The 18,161-nt window shown below is 32.7% G+C and overlaps 3 long non-coding RNA genes across 3 annotated transcripts; all 3 read right to left on the bottom strand.

Moving 5' to 3' along the window:
- Nucleotides 1-7,285: 7,285 nt before the first annotated feature.
- On the bottom strand, nt 7,286-8,357 carry LOC117692568 (uncharacterized). Its single transcript, XR_010713926.1, has 3 exons — nt 8,129-8,357; nt 7,732-7,875; nt 7,286-7,380 (listed from the first exon to the last, which is right to left on the bottom strand). It is a non-coding gene; the product is annotated as an uncharacterized lncRNA (long non-coding RNA).
- A 5,160-nt stretch (nt 8,358-13,517) lies between these two features.
- On the bottom strand, nt 13,518-14,639 carry LOC105348662 (uncharacterized). Its single transcript, XR_903615.4, has 3 exons — nt 14,267-14,639; nt 13,953-14,105; nt 13,518-13,610 (listed from the first exon to the last, which is right to left on the bottom strand). It is a non-coding gene; the product is annotated as an uncharacterized lncRNA (long non-coding RNA).
- A 1,333-nt stretch (nt 14,640-15,972) lies between these two features.
- Nucleotides 15,973-17,201, bottom strand: LOC109617159 (uncharacterized). Its single transcript, XR_002198311.3, has 3 exons — nt 17,042-17,201; nt 16,609-16,743; nt 15,973-16,052 (listed from the first exon to the last, which is right to left on the bottom strand). It is a non-coding gene; the product is annotated as an uncharacterized lncRNA (long non-coding RNA).
- Between the last annotated feature and the right edge of the window lie 960 nt (nt 17,202-18,161).

Here is an 18,161-nt window from a genome sequence, read left to right as displayed (position 1 = left end):
GTTTTAAACCTAAAACAAATGTGTTAAACGTAAGGAACTGTGTATATGACAATAAACCATTGAATTTAACCATGCAGTCTAAACAAATGGTTAAAATTAATGTTTTTTGTCTTGTTTAATCGGTTACTGATGTATGTTGTCAAAGTAAAAAGACAATTGTGCAATCAAAGGATGCTGTAATACTACAAAAACAGTACGGAGAATTCACTTGCGCGTTTAATTAAGGTCTTCCGTTTCCAACGGAAGACCTTGTACTGATTCGGTTGGAAATTCTTCATTATTATTTTTCTTCTTCTTTTTCTTCTAGACGTTTCTTTAAACTGTAATATCTCGCTTGTTTGTCATCAGATTTTATTCAAATTTTCAGGGTTTATTGAAAATGACAATAGCTTACTATAGCACAAAATATTGTGAAATCGCTACTTCCGGTTTTGAGTTATTCGCTTTTGAATATTTTTTTAGTGGGTCTCGTGTACCTGCAAAGGCTCTGAGTTGATCCGTAGCAAGTACTTTTAATTTATAAATCTTTAATGTAGACACCTTGAACGTTGTCCTCCTAGTTTTACATGTTTGATTTACCCACGTATACTTCTTAAAAAATTACATCGAAATTTGTGTTTCAAAAAATGTTAAATTTTGCTTATATCTTTGCTCAATAACTTTTTAGTTGTAAATATTTTCTAGACACATATAGAACAAAAGTTGTGCAGAATATTAAGAGCTTCATTTGATACCATAAAAAAGGGGCTAGCCCCTAAAATGAGGGGTCTAGATCCCTTAAAAGTCTTTGCTTAATAACTCTAAAACGGTAAATTTTTCTATATGGGCGTCGCTGCAAAAAATGTTGTTTGTGACTTTATTGAACTCATAAAACTGTTTTTGTGTTCGGGTATTGCATAATATGAGGGTAAATAGTAATACGCGTTGACCAGTACTCGCGGGAATTTGGCCAAGTTAACGAAACTCTCCCTCGCCCGCGGCCGAGAAAATCGGTCACCATGGTCGCGGCTGGGCTACCTAGCGGTCAGCGGTTGTCTAATACACGAAAGTTGCGTCTCTCATATACGAGTTTATTTAGCCGCGAACTCAAGAATTGTTTTAGTTTTGATTACACATAAAAGTTTATGGACTAAACGATTGGGTATCAATTAAGAAATTGTTCAGTTAATTAATAAAAGCAATGTCATTCTCAATCTAAAGCAAAATCAGACATAGCTCAATTGTGGGTTTTAAGTTAAAAATAAAGAACTTCTATTTGATAGAATATGGTCATTATACTGCAAACTTTTCAAATCTTCCTGGGTTCTGAGCTGTGCGTGTCTGTGCGTTGTACCTTAACGTAATCTATCCTTCGTCCACGGCCGAGGAGATTTGCCACGGCTGCACTATCTAGCGGTAAGCGGTTATCTAATACACAAGATTCGCACACCGCGACGCACACTTTGATGAATATGAACGTGTTTGAGTTTATATAGCCGTAAATACAAGAACTGTTTTAATTTTATGTTGTAAAAGTTTGTCCATCTTGTATTTATTTAATTAAACATTTGACTGTAAATGAATATTAATGAACGATATTACTCCAAATCGGAAATATCGTCAGACATAAATTAATGGTTGGTCTGTATATCTAAAAAAATTTAAATCCCCCCCCCCCCCAATATTAAATGATGATTATCCCTCGCACATGACCGAGGAGATCCAGCGGTAGTGAACAAGTGATCCGCGGTCGGCTCGTGTTCTTCTACATGTACCTTATCACGCGTTCATGTTTCATATTTTGCACGGACAGAACTATATTTTATTATGTTTTCAACTGTTATATAGGTTTAAGATGAAAAGATAAATTTATTTTACTTGTACAGTTGATTAAGAATTGATTTAATTATACGATAGCGTACAAGGTAGTTTAAAAATCAAATCAATTTATAATCAAAGTTCTATGTTACATGTTTGCGGTAGGTGCTAGCACGATAAAAGAATGTCCTCAATTTTCCTGAATTGAGGCATTTGATTATTTTAAAGAATATTCACATGAGTTTTAAACAACTTAAGATTAGATTCTATCGGTCACATATTAATCACTCTGTAGTTTTTCTTATATATGGTTGTTCGTTTCAGTGTGGAAGCGAACTCATTGCTGCGTCCCCCTCCTCCCGCCCCGCTGACAAGTACTCGCGCTGGATTTTTTTTAAATTGGCGAAAAGATATCCAGATCTGTCGAAAATCATTTTTGGGGACTTCTTCTTATGTGTAACATTTTCTATTCAACGTGTTTTTACTTTCCCACCCGTTTGTTTATTCGGTCAGTCTGTATTAATTCAAACGCCACGTGCGACCGAAAATCTTGTGTCGCTTTAGCGCACACAACTCAGAACATATGTAATTGAGTAACAGTTGGAAGGGTGCTTTTATAAACAATAAGACTTTTATTTGAAGTCAATCATCTTCACATTAAAGATGTGAAATCGTAACCTGAGAATGTGGCTAATAAATTAACCTGTTGAACACGCTAAACTTCTATAGTTATGAACAGAATAATTCATAATATATTATAATTGAAAGTTGGAAGTCAATGGAAATTTTGTTCTTGGGAAATACGACTACATTATGCAATGCAGTCGATCGCCATAGAAATCATCAAAGTACTGCAAATGTCGACAGACTTCTTATTTCTTTAAAAGACCATGATAGTTCACTTGACTTGCAGACTATAATATAGCGACATATCTGCCTCCCAAAAATATATGCGCTTCACAAAGTTACACTTAAGTGCGTTATTGGGGATTTTATTTATTGCTAATTGTATGCAAATTGATAAAAAAAACACCTTTTAATTGAAGTTGTGTACTATGAGGTTGTTATGCAACTTCATTTACTTACAAGGTTAGCTACAGCCAGTGGAATACTAATTTTAGGTGAACAATGAATACCCAATATATCAGAATACAAGATAAATAGTTTCCAGAACTATAATACTATGCATGTGTATATGAAGGTTGCACCCTCATTTGTATGGCTGTAGGTGAGGAGGTAAAGGTGTATCGATGTACATACAGTGTTTGACTGCACATACGGATTCCGGACCGTGGCTACTGATGATACTCATGATAGTCTATTAATACATCAATGCGCAGTTTGATCTAGAAACTGACCTGTTTCATAACTTCTTCGAATTTATCTAACACGGACTGTCTAATTCCTTCCCAGAATTCCAATTTACGCAAGCGCAATTGAAGTTTTTTTTTCAATTAAATTAGTCAACCCACTGGCATAAAAATAAGGATTTTGCACATTATTACATCGTCGAGAGAAGTAATATTCATTTCTGTTAATAAGGTTTTTTAATTCACGTTACATAGCGGTGTCTCTATGAAACAGCACGTGTAAAATTTAGATGGTCGCTTTTGCATAAATTCTCCCGCTGATCTTTTTTTTCTAGCTGATTATATATTATTTTGAATGTCCAAGTCTACTCGTATCATATATATAATAACAATGCTTGCTACCCTTTGAAAATTTAACTCGCCATTAATATAAACATCTCATGTTTTAAAAAATTTTTGAAACGATTACACAAACTGTGTTCGACAAATAGTTTTCCTAAAACATTTTCTTCCTTTCTTTTTTAAAACACGTTTTATATACAGGCTTTCAATTACAACACGTTTTTATTACAAAAGCAGAACTGAAAGTTTAGTCATTATAATCGTTTGACACCATATCACATATATTTTCAACCCGCAGCAACAACGGAAGACCTACTCGTGGCTTTGCCACGAGCTCTGCTCTAGTTGTAGCATCTTTTTCCTTGTGTGTGTGTGTGTGTGGGGGGGGGGGGTGTAGCGTAGAACTTCGATTTCACTATTTATTTCCTTCTTTTCACAGATTCACTTCAATTCTCCCATGATGCTTCCCAAAATTTGGTTGGGGGAGGGTGAACTTCATGTTTATTAACTTTTTTTTATGTAAACTTATGAAAACTATCTGCTGCAAGAAGAGGTGGGGAGGGGGCTCCCCTGCCCCCTCCTTTTCCTTGATGCTACGCGCCTGCCATCTACCTATAATTAATGCAGTTGCTGGCGGTGAGTGCGTGGTTTTAGCCAGCTGATACATGTGCATTATTTTTCTCAGTAGACATATGCAAAACAATTATAAAGACATTTCTGTCCACCTCTCTAAAAAATATTTTATTTTATCAGTAGGTCGAAGTACATAGTTAGGCATTATACTGTACGTACGTATCTGCACTGATCATTGGCGGACATTACTATACTTCCACTTGATGGATTTCATTTGGATTAATTAATGACTAATTTCAATTTTATCATGGGGATTTAAGAGATATTGGATGAAAACATTTGCAACCTAGCTTTTGCATGATTTTTCGCATATAACTTACAATCATGTTTTCATTTAAAGTGCTTATCGAATTTGATCGACAACATTCATGTTTATATTTATAAATACTTCATTCCATTGTTAAATTTTCATGAAATGTTTATTCCGAAACATTGTTTTTTATGTGCATGGCTAATTGATATTAATTTTGATCTCTTGCATTTCTTTTTAGATTAAACTTTAATATTCTCTCACGCTTTACCATATATTTGTTTGCTATAGATGGTACGTAAATAAAGTACAACTCAATTATATGAAGGGCGCTATGATAAATGATAAAAGTAATAAAGTAACTAAAAGTAAAACGAACAAACTAAAAAAATATCGTGCAGGTATACCTTAATTGAAGACCTTCGGTACCTGTTTAGATAATAATAATCATTACGTATACGTCTGTACATGTTTCATGAATGCATTTCGAACAAGTATGCATCTCAACAAGCTAGCGCAAAAATCGTATTTTGAAAGTGTGTGTGCGTGGGAGGAGGGGCAGACCGACCTAGAATCTTGACGAAAAACAATTTTAAAAATTAAAATCAATAAGTAGTTCACAAATTCCCAAAATCCAAGTCCTGTTGGGGGGGGGGGGGTTCTCATAAAAAAGATAGGGACAATTCGTTAGGACTTTATATTTCTATATTTGATTTCTAGAAAAAAGTTGATTTTCAATTCCAGCCCTTTTTAAAATTCATAGCATCTTTTATTTCTGCGTATCAGGTGGGGATGTTTTATTAGAGATATCACTAAACCACCATCCACCCGTTAGCTCTATTAGGTACTAGCTCTAAAATTGACAAAAGGAGTAATAATGTTTCAAAAGTATGAATCAAAATGTCTTTCATTCACAATGTTTCCCGATTGATCAAAACATGTATATCACGTTATAAATGTTATTGATTGTAATCAAACGCATTCTTTGCTTTCTTATGATATGCTGACTTAATTTTTTTTTTGAATTTTAATTAACTGTTGATATTTTCTGTTTTCAAACAATATCAAATGTTTTTTCAGATGAAAACTCGTATTTGTAAACTTCCGCACTACTTACTAATCTTTGATTACCCGGAAGTAATGCATGCCTGCTATAAGGGGAAGATAACTCTTTCAGTAACGATAACTCTAGTTTATGGGAAGACGGAATAGGACACAGACCACAATTATTTTTCCCTCTTATTCCTTTATACAAAAATAAATCATATTAAAAATTCCACCGGCTCAAATGAGTTCAAATACAGCATACCTATAGAATGACACTAGTCCAACAACATATCCAAACTACAGGAAAATCAATCGAGAGGGGACTGAGATATGGCCCCTAAAATAACCCCTACCATGAAAAATTCACTTTCACTTTGGAATTTGTGTAAACATTGGCCTCTTTACACCCTTTCTATTGCGCCTGTAAAGATAATTTTTCTAAATTTTTTCCTGCCTGTATTTTTTTTCAAACCTTCTTCTTTCCATCCATGCCATAAAAGGAACCAAATTCGACCATTTGGTACCCCTAGGAATTTTTGAAATAATACATACATTTTTAGAATGGAACTACTTGCGTGGTCAATGAGCACGGGGTAAAAATAGTGGTATGTGACCAATAGGAAATAAGACAACTACTGCATTGGTAAGAAATATCAAATGAGAAACTACAAAGAACAGACTGAGACCAAGCTACACGTACTCAAGAAACCCCGATCATCCCTTTTCTCCCTGGTGCACTGTTATTTCATCGCACATGCGCTGTAGAAGATCTTGCGATAGCTACACGAACTTAAAAAAACCAAGAGTGTTTATTTGTAAACACTGATACTCGTAAATGTTACTCTCTTGGATTTAAAATCGCTTATTTATAATGTTTGATGTAGAACAGGAGTCTACAATATGAAGCAAATGGTATGCACTTTGTATGAATGACACACGTGTTCGATGTACCCCTAACTGCGCAAGAAAATTCGGACACCTATGGAGTTCATGGATGTTTTTAAGAAAGGAATGTTGGTGTTATTTAATCAAGCTACATAATTTATAAACTTTCTGAAAATTATACACGTAATTCAAAGGCCTTAAAAGTTTTAAATAATTATAATTTCAAAATACCTTTTAACATTCCGGTTCGGAGGTTTGAAATATTCATTATTACATGAAGTCGAAAGGTTATGTTATATAAACAAAAATTCATCGCAAAAGAGTGGTCGGCATGTTTGTAATGGGCTAGCGTATTGGAAAACGAAAGAAAATATACGGAGACATAAGTAATGTTTTGAGTCGAAGGACCAAAGCAATAATATTGACTTTCTCTTTTACTTATTCTCTGATCAGGTATGAAAATGGTGGTCTTTATGTTTATTGATAGCGTTAACATTTATTTTTTAAAAGAAAATTAACGAAGTCCTGAATAGATGTTTTCGTCTCGTCATTAAAGTATATGACACGGGGATGTAAGGTATTTGACAGGAACAGCATGAAGAGGGGAAGGATCCAAGGCATATCACCGCCTCAGCTTTTTTATTCGATTTTAAGTTTGAATATTCCAGTGTCGATATCTGCGCATGGCAAGAAAAAATATAATTGGAATGACTTATTAAATAATTTAATTTCGACCTCATTTTTTTGTTGTGCAAAATAAACTGATAACAAGAATTTTTTTCTTTTGCTGGTATTCATGAGTGATATCTCATCAAAATGTGTTTTTCGAACTTGGACTATCAACGACACCTTTCACTTATTGCAATAACAAGACGAACCTTTGACATACACTTTGAGTATTTCTTACAGTATAGATTGGATTCTTCTGTTAATTCGTTGTTTAATGTTAATTTTCTCTGGAACCAGCTGATATTTCATTAAACAATAAAAATAAAATCAGTAAAAGTAAAAAGAACACATGTGACGTTTATTTTTATTATTCATCAAAGTACGTGTTGTACATGTAATAAAAGATCTGCCGTGCGTCTTTCTATCTCCCATACCTGTAGTATCCAGCTAAAACAAAACAACAACATATAAATTAATAATATAAATACACAATCTTCTGCAAGTATAAAACCTCCTTAAAGTACTTGCAAAAAAGGTGTTATATGATTGAAATGAAATGAATGATTAGATGCAAAACTTGATGACATGGCTTCTTTTCCATGCAAGGGTTCTTTTCTATGAAAGGTCATACCCTTAGGTATTATATTACAAATATGTATGGCTGTACCTTAAAGATGTTAGTGGCTTATTGCTTTGCTCATTTTTGATAGCATCAACCATTGCTTGACTACTTAACTATTTGAGTAGATATTCTCTTGTGTACATTGATATCTGACTAACAATACTGATTATACTTACGTCTTACACAACATAGACCACTGAACATGCTTTCTGGGTGTGGTTCGTAACAGTTACCCACGGCACATCCTCCAAACGGAAATGAACATTCTCCCACGAAAACTAAACCCGGTGGACAGCCGCCGCTTGAAGGCACAAGGCGGGCTGTAGTAAACAAAGTGAACGTTGTTTGCAAAAAACAACAACAACAACAACAAAAATATTCCCTTTTCACATAAATATTAATCATTTATCTAATTCATGATTACATACATCGATCAATCTAGGTCGATCACAAGAAGTTAGGAAATTGTAAATCATATTTTCGGATAACAAAACGGAACAACTTGCAAAGATAAACAACAGAGTGATCGCTAATTTAAATCGATGACAAGAAAAAAAGCATTCTAAACTATACCTTCGGTTAACAAAACGGAGCAGCTTGCCAAAAAAACCCCCACGATGAATAGAGACTTCATTTTGAGGTTTCCAAGATTATAGACGTTTTCCTTATTTATATAAAAATGTAGCAGCGAACGTGTTGCAGTCTTGTCGGAACTTGATGTTAAAGTTGCAGAAGGTTATTCCAAAAATATGTTTTCTCAAATGTTTTCTTCTGTCATCGTGTAATTCATGCACTGATGAGTCAACTAACACTCTTCAGACACAAAAAGTACTCAGACTTTAACAAATTTTTAATGGCCATTTGAGATAACATTCAAGTAAAGAACATTTACTAAGAAATGGAGATTAAATGTATTCAATACAACAGCAAAGAGACGAGGGAATATTAAATATGTATATACAGATTTGTTAAGCTTTTATAAGAATTACTTAAAATGCATTTAAGTTAAGAAACATTACAGAAACAACATAACTGATGTAAAAGTCTCATGTACCTTTTGTTTTTGTTTTTAACCTTCGTAAACCAACAATTAGTCCAATTAGTCAAACTGCAAAGGTAATGGAATATTTTTCATGAACATTTAGTTACATGTATCATTAAAGTAAAGTTTTCATTGTTTACTTGATGTTTAACAGGATAATGCAAACATTTCAAAATTATGTTTACGCAATTACACAATGACATCTGGCTCCACCGTCACCAAAGTTTTCAAATTCCTCAACTCATTCCTCAACTCAAATCCTTTAAAGAAAAGTGCATAAATTTGAGGTCAAATCTCAGATTTGAGGCTGAGTATTGACTTGAGGAAAGTTGGTGACGGCGGGGCCAGATAGGTTAACCACAAATTTACATAATAATACACACACGTATTAAAAGAGTTTCCTCAGTTCTTTATTCTAGATGAACACTTATAAACTTAAGCGACTTTTAGTACATAATACTATTGTTGATTTTTAAAATATCGCGGTCAAATTTGAAGTGTAAAGAAGGGAGAAATATGTTTACTTTTTGAATTAATTAATTGATTTTTTACTGTTTTTATCAAAAAATATGTTTATTTTGAAAATTCTTTCTGGGAATAATAGATTCAAATATAGTTTTGAAATCATTAAAATAATAGTAAACCAATGAATAAAAAACTCATCTAGATCAAATAGATCATATTAAGTACTACTTTAAATCAAGCTAGCATATTTCATTTTTGTATATGAATATCACGTAACAATAATCTTATATTTGAAATCAACTTTCTACTTTACATTAGTCTAATAGGTGTCTCTAAGTGGACTTGGAACCAAAATATCCAAGTATACCAGTTTAAAATTTTTGTTTAAAAACAACATATCGTAAAGTATTTTGCTTAACAATTAACCAATGTTTCGCTCAATAATTTTTGGGAGTTGATTTTAATCAACTCTCCTATGCCCTTACTCGGGCAAACCGAAAGTGAAACAGTGTTTGGACCCATGCACAAATCATCACCGCTGACAACACTTAGTTCCTGAAAATAATCGATAAATTCAGATGTAAAGTATTCTGAAGCATTGTTTTTCAAGAAAACCTATTTATTAATACCATGAAAATAGTAAGATTTTAAAATGGTACAATCAGTTAAGATATTTTCTAAAGTCGTATTTATTCATACGCTAGACTTCAATGTACTAGTCTCGTTCAACCAGACGCTCGGCTGTCTCCGTTAATATCCGACAAAACAGAGAGTCTCTCTTGCTTGTCGGAGATAAACGGAGACAGTCGAGCGTGTGGTTGAACAAAACTAGAGTTCAATATTGCCTGGATCCATACAATTTCTCATAAATACGATTACTGATACTACTTACCATGCAAAATCACATATCGCTGATTTTAAAATAAATGATAATCGATAAAATCAACTCCCGCCAGTACTTTGATTGGGTTTTGTTATCCTTTCATTTTTTATTAATTACAATTACTTCTATTGATCAACAATCTTGATGTATAAATACCAGATGCAAAAAAATTGATTCAATAATCTTAATTAATTAACCATAATATCTTTTCAATATTTTGTAAAACAATAAAAAAAAATAAATAAAAGATAAACTACATAATCATTTGCTCATTTTAGGCTGAATTTTTCTTTCAGACAAAAGGCGCTGTACAAAGCTATAGAAAAATACTGTGGAATCATTTATATTTGTAGGGGCCAATTTTCGTGGATTGTGGGTTTTTTGCTTATTTGTGGGGATGTAAATTCGTAGATGCATCGTTTTTCAGTTTCAATAAGAAAACTTACCTTTCAAAATTGGTTTTTGTCAAGGATGTAAATTCGTGGGGGAAGGCTACGCACGAAAACCACGAAAATTGAGCCACCACGAATTCTAATGATTTCACAGTATTCAAATTTTAAAACTGTTATTTGAATTTGTTCTCTACTTAATATTAGTTTATGTCCAACAGTTATACTTTATCTAAAACACTTAAGTCTGATTTGACGAACGATTTGTTGACAATTTAATCTCCTTAATCTTTTTGATAGAAAAGATTTAAACAAAACACTGCTTTATTTCTATTTTAAACAACCACGTGATATATTATAGGTATGAACGAACTGTACGTTATAGACACTTAGTGTTGTGGAGGATAACAATACTATAACCACCCTCCCAAAGTAAATTTCCTAACCATCATGATTTCATAGGTGATTTATGCTGATAAGGAGGCAACAAACAGTGCATAAAATCTTACCTGGCTATATTCTTCGGCTCAATAAAGCTACTTAATTCGCATTTTAAAGAATAACCATAGGTTGCGTCATTGTGAGAAAATCTATTCGAAATTTTATTTTTAAAGAAAAATTCGTTATGATATCGATATATTTCATATTTTCATATATAATTTGATTGCTTAAAGGAATTTAGATTAAATATTTTTAAAATGTAAATAACAGTGCAAATAAAACTTCAAATATAAACCTGGACACTATACAGGACTTATTCAAGAACTGATTATACTAATGCACAGTTATATCATTCATATTGATGACGAAACAGTTAAAAACAACATTGTTCAATATTTGGTTGGTTTGCCAAAGCACACAACTCGAACAGATAAGTTAATTATGCCACACGAACACATATATACTCTTATATTCTCAAGCATGCTTACAAATCCACGTATTGGCAAATACTAATGAATACTTTGTTTCACTTTATATTTAAGAAATTTTAAATTATGGCGTTAATGTAATATGAAATTAATTTCGCTTATTTTTATTCAAAACATTAATCCTTTGCATCGACGAACAGAAACAAAACCTTTTTATTTTGACCAGCCAAAGTCTCATTTTTAATGTAAAGAAAACAATACATGAGGCAAAGTACCATTTATTTTAATTAAACAATCCCGATGTTGTAATGATAGATCTGTCATAAGTCTTACTATCTCCCGTAGTATCCAGTGCGGAAACAAAAAAATTAAATAAATGCTATCCAATTGTCGGTACCTTTAACATCAGATTGAATATGACAAGATGGTGCTATGAACAAATGAAATTAATGATATTGCGCAATACAAAATGGCTGAAGTTTTATTCCTAGGAATGTCACAAAGCGCACCGTACTTTTCACATACATGTAATTATTCGTACCGAGGAAAACGCGTGCAAGATAATTTATGCAAGACCCGCCCCCCAAAAAAGACCACAAAAGCGTACCACACCGTACAAAAAGCGTGCAACTTCCATATACAGCTTATTGACCAATGTCGTTTGATGATTACGGATGGAGATTATCGCTGATCAGATAAGTCCTTTTTTTTGCTAGATTTTTTTTTTGTACGGGATTAGATAACACATACTTTAATCTCACCCTGTTATATTTAAACCGGCTCAAAAAGGGGGTGGGTGTGTATCTGACATCATAACTCGGTAAAATGAAAGATGACCTGTGTTTTTTTTTGTCTTTATTGTATTCTTCAAAGATCCATTTTGATAAGTAAATGAAAAAAATCACAATCAGTTTATACTTTAAATTAGTGGATATATATGTATGAAGAAAAAACTATTTATTTTGTTTTTTAATTTTTTACAAAAATGTGAATCTTTTTCTTCATTCTGCAAGTGTATTTTTTTTAAAGCATGAATTGTGTATTAAATGAATGCAACATTGTATTCAAGTTAAAATATATTAGTTATTATGTGAATTTTGTTTGTATTGATTCAAATTATTTCTTAAACTAGATTTAGTGTTGATTTGTTTTTGAAATATGGGGGTACATGTGTTTCTCGAACATTATTTACATGCAGGCTAAAGGAAAGATAACCTATGCATTGTTTGTGTTAATCAGGTCTTTTATGCATAAATACCTATAAATCGATTGAAAATTATAAGGTATACCCAAACATAAAGCGAATGGTGTCCGACCTTAATTTTATGTTTTCTTAAATCCATATTAAGAGAGCGTTTCTTTTTTAAATTATTCAGCAATCACTTCCCTTCAACTTCGTGATTTTGTCTCATGTACTTATAGTCAGACGATCATAGTCCATTTTTCTCGCTATCGTATTTTTTTTGTTACTAGATAAAGTCTTAATATATTTATTACTTTTAACATTGCTGATTATCGAGTATTTTTCTGTGTGACGTTTACGACAATTATGGACGTTAAAAAGTACATAAAATATGAAAAAAAACCTTTCCAGCATTTAAATTGTCTGCTAAATCACATGCTTACAGTGAAGAGCGGCCACTTGTCTCTGCTAAATCACATGCATACAGTGAAGAGCGGCCACTTGTCCCATAAAATGATAAATATCACCATTAAAAGCTATTGGCTTATTGTGTATACCTAATTGTGTACATTTCGGGATATATGTTCCGTGTACATGTATAGTTTTATTGAATAACAAAAACTAAGAGTCATATTTTGACTTTACACACATAAAATCAATATTTGAATGAATAAAAATCAGTGTCGAATAACTAAATCAAAATCAAAACTATCCTTCGTTGCCCGGTATTCAATGAGTAAACGTTTATTATTTTTATCAAATTGAAATACATATCTATACGTATTATGTCATACGAATAAAGAAAAAAATGCTTATCATAATTTATACCATCTTGCTGAAGTCAATCGGGCAGAAATTAAACAAAACTGTAACGGAAATACCAGAACGTTCAGGCCACGCCTTCCTCATCAATAAAACGCACTAACTGTGCAGATATCTTTGGCAAAGCGTACAATGTACCGTGCAAGAAACGAACCGTATCGTACACAAAACGAACCGTACCGTTCACAAAGTGAACCGCATCGTTTAAAGCGTACCAAACTGAAACGTGCAGCAGATGTAGTAGCACGTTTCAGAATCTGTAACAAATCAAAAGATTTTGAAATATTGAAAAAAAAAACAATAAAGGTACGTAAAGTAACTTTATTTTGATTCACAAATGTAGATGCTGTAATAATGGATCTGTCGTTAAGTCTAATTATCCACTTCTATAATAGGATCCAGCTGAAACAAGACAACAACATTTAAATTAATGCTATATATTACACATGCAACGTTAACATCTACTTGAGTATGACAAGACGACGTAACGATATATATGGTATGAATGATTTAGTGCAATGCAAGGTGGTCGATATTTGTTCCATTGGAATCATAGAATATTTATTGCAAAATGTTTAACACAGTTTATAGTTTGACGTATATTGGAAGAAAGACTACTCACTAACACTTTCTAATAAACTGTTTTGTTGACTGCCAAGTGCAATAATTACAGCACTACAACTAACCATTAATTAAATGCCTCCTAGCTATATTAAGCAGTAATTAACTAAACTGACTACTAACTTCGGATGCAGCATACGCCCACGAATGCTTCCGGTATCTTGAATGGATCTTGATGACAGAAACCTATGCTGCATTTATTATTCGGATATAAACATACTCCTACGCCAACGAACCCCGTTGGACATCCGGATTCGTATGCAGGAGCAACACGGGCTGTAGTACACAAAGAGAAAGCTCTGTTAATGGTCGTGTTTAGATTGAAGTTTTGCAATTAGTAGACAAAATATTTTAATAACTTAACTACGAATCGTTTATTATCGATATGAATAAATTAATCAAAACTAATCAGAAACAGAATAGTAAAGCAGCCCTACCTTTGGATAACAAAACGGAACAGCTCGTAAAGACGAAAACCACAATGAACAGAGTCTTCATCTTGAGTTTTTCAAGATTATTGACGTTTTGATATTTATACCAAAATCAACCAGCGATCGTGATGTAGTCTTGTAAGAACTTGACTTTACAGTTGCAGAAGGTCATCCTAGAAATATGTTTTCTTTAATGCATTTGTTCGAAAAGGTGTTATGCAGTGTGTGACATAATACACTTCAAACGCAAACTAAAGCAAATATTTATATGGCCTTTAGAGATAAAACTTAAGTAAAGGAAATTTTGATATTCAACCAATTTAATTTTTTAAGATTATTTCTATAAAACGATATTTTGTAAAGTTATTACTATTATCATACATTTAAGCAAATATTCATTACTTAGAATAATCTGCCAAGTCAAGTAATTTTTACCTTCCCAGCCCGTAATATCAACAATAAATCAATGAATCCTAATACCTGTATCAATTTGCCAACATAACAGAAATTGAAAAATCAGCTTAATGAACACCTTGTAATCAATTACGGAAAAATTACTACTTTTTGTTGTTTTAGGTGTTATGCATGGTTTTAAGCAATGAAAATACTCATTTTAAGCGTAATCGAGAATGTGATGCTATCCAGTTCTTATAGAATAGATTCATCTTTACATTGGTTCAAATCAGTTCTATATTTCGTGAGGCGAAAAGAATCAATCAGTGTTACAAGTGTAAAATTTGTGTAATTCTAGTCGATATTGGACTATTTAAAAATCATTCTATAGTTAGACACAACTGCATTTATTTAATTGCATTCAAAAATGAAGTGGAAAGGCAAGGGACGTTGCCCCCCCCCCCCCTTTTTTAAAATCCCCTTTTCATTATCATTACACTTAGAAATTATTTCTTGATAGGGCTGTGTTTATAAAATATAATTGGACAAATGAATTAAAAATGACACTCTTTCTCTATCTCATATTAATTACATTTCTCACTACTCTTTGTTGAATTTTTTTTTATACCTTTCCTTTTTAATCTTATATTCTCATTTGAAAATAACCCTAAACGTGATTGACTTACAAGTTTAAAGGTTTTAAACAAGTCTTATACAAAATCAACCACACAAACTTTGTGAATATAAATATTCCGCGATCCAAATTTATCAGAAAGAACGTTGCAAGAAGAATAATTAATAAAATCTTATTGTCCACAGGGATTACCAATCTAAGCTTAGAAATGAAGACATTTTGCCAATAAACTACAAAGTAATATCTTACACCTTTAGTATTTCAATACTCAGTCAGACACTCTGTCAATGCGTGCCAATCTTGCTGCTCGTTTTTTTCAAACTGTATGATTTTTCTACCCCATTCTAAAACATGCATCAATTGTTTCCATTCACATAGTTTTGATGTCAGGAAAATGTTTTGGAAAACGCACAAAAAGGCCCATTATTCTCGTACTGCAAGAGATGTATATGTCAATTAACAATCTACATAGTTCATCTATTATCTATTCTATTTCCTATTCTGTCTTTGTTTCTATATTTCTATTGTGAAATTGAAGCTTCCATATTTTTTTTAACATGATATCAAGTTTTATGTTTCACAAGCTTAATGCAATTAAATTATTTTAAATTAAAACATATATACTGTACTAAAGTCTTCATAAAAAAAAAACAAAGGTCAAAAACAGAAGGGAAAAACAAAAACGTTTTGTTTATCTCAAAATCTTTATTTCTGAATCTTTAATACAATAACCACTCTGTTCGGACTACTAGTAGTAACCACCATCTACAAATACCAAAGAAATATATGCATCAATAAATCTGTTTAAATCCTGGAGACTACTCACACAAAATCATGAAAACAACAAAATATTTGTGAGCCAATGCTCAATGGTGATACCCCTGCCCTGATGTGAATATACAAAATAAGCAAAGTCGACTTTTAACAGGAACTGACATCGAATTTGTTCAAAAATAAATTGCACCATATTTCATGCATTAACAAAGTGTTTGGTAAAATTTAAAACAGTTGCAATTTATAGCTGCTGAGAAAACCAATGTCGTCATTTAACAGGACGTTGACGTGATTGATACATCCTACTTTATGGACAGAAAGACACTCAGACAGACTTAAGGCATACAAACAGACAAACACATGTAGGGTAAAATAGTGTATCCCCTTAACTTTCGAGGCGGGGGTATAATGAACGAATTATATGATAAAAAATAGACTTATTATACCCGTTAATCTTGATTAATCTCGAAATAATATTTAATGTGAATCAAATTGGTTTGCAGTAAACCATGGTTATCTGGAAGTAAAAAATGATAAAGAATCTTACGGGAGAACCATTTACAGCAGACACCAAAACCGCTGTTTACAGGATAACAATTTCCGACAGAGCACCGCCACCATGTATGGGGACCGCAGTAACCGACTTGTGTTTGTCCATGGGGGCAATGGGGAAGAATAAGAGCTGTAACATAATCCATGTAATAGCTCATAATACATTATTTTGAGGATAAAAATTCTTAAACATAAAAGCGTAGTTTTAATCAATTTCCTTTCTAATAGCAGTATAATGTGCGCCTAAAAATTGAAAAAAAATAATGATGATTTATTATATCAATTATTTTAATGTCGGAATTGGCAAGCAAATACAACACTGATACGAAATCAGTGTTGTATTTGCTTGCCAATTCCGACATTAAAATAATTGATATAATTGTTTATCATTCAAGTTCATTTGGAGAGAGAAGGATAGAGATACTCACCCTCAGAGGCCAATGCAAGACAGCACACAAGGAGGAGAACGGCTACAAACTTTCCCACCATGTTTGGTTTCACTATCGCTCAGTGGTCAACAGTCAACAGACGGAGTGATAATCTCAAGCATGTACGGCGTTAGATATACCTAAATAAGACGGAGACATCCAATCATATTTTGCCTTAAAAAAAAAACCAAAAAAAGTTTTAACAAGCATACTGTCAACTCTTGATTAAACATTGTTTTAATCAAAAGTGCTATTTCTGGAAAATTCACGGTGACGATGCATTGTTTGGTTTTATCCACAATTTGATCACATGTTTAATTTCCATACTTTCAAAATAAGGACATTCAATCACCACTCATTAATCATTGCATGTCAGACAAATCATTAAAATTATGCAATAGTAAAAGAAAAAAAAACTTCAAGGTAATTAAGGTAAAAAACAATCAATCTATGTTACTCTTACATTCTTCAATTGTCATGAAATTGTCACGAAACTAGAGTAGGTCCTATATGGAAACTAGCAAAACGTACCTACTGAACGCGTAGAATATATTGAATTTTTAAAAAAAATCTACTAATTTACTATAATTATAAAACATATTTCTATAAAAAATCTGTTTTCGTCGGTCGTCGTGCGAAGCATCTCTAAGGTAAGAAGAATCTAAATTGTAAAATTCATGGCTCTACTAATTCAACCCCACAGCGCCACCGGTGAGGCCAAATATGCAAAAAAGGCAACTTTTCAAAAATCTTCTTCTCTGCTCCCACAGATGTAAGGAAAAAACCGATTGTATGGATATGATGTCCATGAAGTCCTCTACCAAAATTGTGTGAAATTCATGCATGGCCCCTTGATTAGAGGTTCAGGATCTAGGGTGGGGTCAATATGGCCATATAGTAAAATTGTATAAAATGTTAGAAAACTTTTTCACTAGTCCCATTTATATCCGAGAAAATCTAATTGCATGGCTATGATGTCCATGAAGTTCTCTACCTAAATTGTGAAAATCATGACCCCCTAGGTCTGGAGTTTAGGATCTAGGGCGGGGCCAATACGGCCATATAGTAAAAATGTATTAACTGTTAGAGAATCTTCTTCTCCATTCCCATTTATATTTGA

The sequence above is a fragment of the Magallana gigas genome, chromosome 5 (genome assembly GCF_963853765.1).
Source record: "Magallana gigas chromosome 5, xbMagGiga1.1, whole genome shotgun sequence".
NCBI lineage: Eukaryota > Metazoa > Mollusca > Bivalvia > Ostreida > Ostreidae > Magallana > Magallana gigas.
This window is presented reverse-complemented; position numbering and strand designations above follow the sequence as displayed.